Source organism: Euprymna scolopes, chromosome 12 (assembly GCF_053919585.1).
Source record: "Euprymna scolopes isolate OS-2025 chromosome 12, ASM5391958v1, whole genome shotgun sequence".
Classification (NCBI taxonomy): Eukaryota; Metazoa; Mollusca; class Cephalopoda; order Sepiida; family Sepiolidae; genus Euprymna; species Euprymna scolopes.
In genome coordinates, this window is record NC_136493.1 from 24992681 (window position 1) to 24994378 (window position 1698).

Here is a 1698-nt window from a genome sequence, read left to right on the forward strand (position 1 = left end):
GCAGAACAGCTTCGTTTCAGTTTTACAGTATTGAACGGTGTAGTATTGCGCCGGCAGATTCAGGTTGTACTATTGTAATGTAAAGAACATGCAGAAAGGGTTGTAATCAACTGAATTCCTTCTAGTGCACTGACAAAAAAAAGCTTAAACAGATATATAAATAAAAATAAAAAGGTTATGTAAATGTTTTAAAAAAGACATGTAATAATGTGAGCAAGATTGTTTCCTTCTTTTGACACGATAACAAGTAACGCTCTTATTTTTTATTATTTATCTATTTATCTATTTTCGAAAGAGTGCCACGTGAAAGTGGAGAAGGAAAAAAAACAGAGTTATACAAAATTTGTGTCGAGAATTGTCTAAAGTTCTGCCTTTTTTTTTGGCTTTCACTTTAATAAGAACGTGAATTTATGAGGTGAATTTATTCGACACAATATGATTCAACTCAAAAAAATAAATAAAAGCTAACGTGAATTAAGATTAAAGTTAAGGTGTTATTGTGGACTCTCACCACTTTTAAAACACCTTGTTAAACTTTGTGACATATTTACATTCTATGGAGGTCAGGCGCAAATGAACACCCAATAATGTTATTATACCATATTTCTTCAAACTGAAACATAATTATCAAGGTATACTTACGCAAATAGATATGAAAAGTTTTTGTTAAAGTTTGTGCCATATTTCCATGGAATACAGGCGGAAACGCAGACCCCACAATTTTATTTATACCATCCCTATTTAAGTTGAAACATACTTATCAAAGTATTTTTATGTACATCTATATCAAAACCCCTTATAAACGTTTTTTTATTTCATTTTTTATTTCCATACTTTGGGGGCCAGGTGCGAACACAGACCCCACAATTTTTATGAACCACCGTTCTGCCAGATCAAACATACCCATTCCTGATCCTCGATACATCTTCTATCATTATATTTGATCATTTTTCTATAATAGTCAACCATATAGGAGCCTATTCGTGACCAGACACACACACACACACACACACACACACACACACACACACACACACACACACACAGACGTTCAGCTTTATATTATAGATATATATCAAAGCACAAAAGCAGGCTCCTTTAGTCTTGGACAGACTATGGATACCCACGAAGGGTTGCTTGCACATGAAATTTTTTGGCAGGAGGTGCCACACCTCTCCTGAGACAACATTGTTAAATACCAGTGGCAGGTGAAGTACAGGATGACTGGAAACAAATGCCGAGATAAGCAGAGAGCATATACAGTGCCTAGAATTCCCAAATGGTCACCCATCTGGTACTAACCAGCTCAACATTGCTTAACTTCGGTGATCTGACGAGAACCGGTGTGTCAACACGATTATGCCGTATATATATATATATATATATATATATATATATATATATATATATATATATATATATATATATATACAGTGATGATCATATTTATTGGCACGGTAAAATAAAAGTTAAATTTTGTCTAATAAATTCTAAAAAAGGGATTAAATTAAAGAAAATAACAAAGTATATTATGTATTTTTAACTGGCCTTTCCGATGCAGCAATCGGATTTTAGAAAAAATAAATAACAAAGGAACAACAAACATAATTGCAAAAAACCCTTGTTCAAAATTATTGGCACGATTTATTTAATAATCAATTGTATAGCCTTTAGCCTTGATTACCTTCCTCAGTCGCT

At 33.0% G+C, this 1698-nt stretch overlaps 1 pseudogene; it reads right to left on the reverse strand.

The window, feature by feature from the left end:
• Positions 1 to 1254: 1254 nt before the first annotated feature.
• Positions 1255 to 1370, reverse strand: LOC145291653 (5S ribosomal RNA; annotated as a pseudogene).
• Between the last annotated feature and the right edge of the window lie 328 nt (positions 1371 to 1698).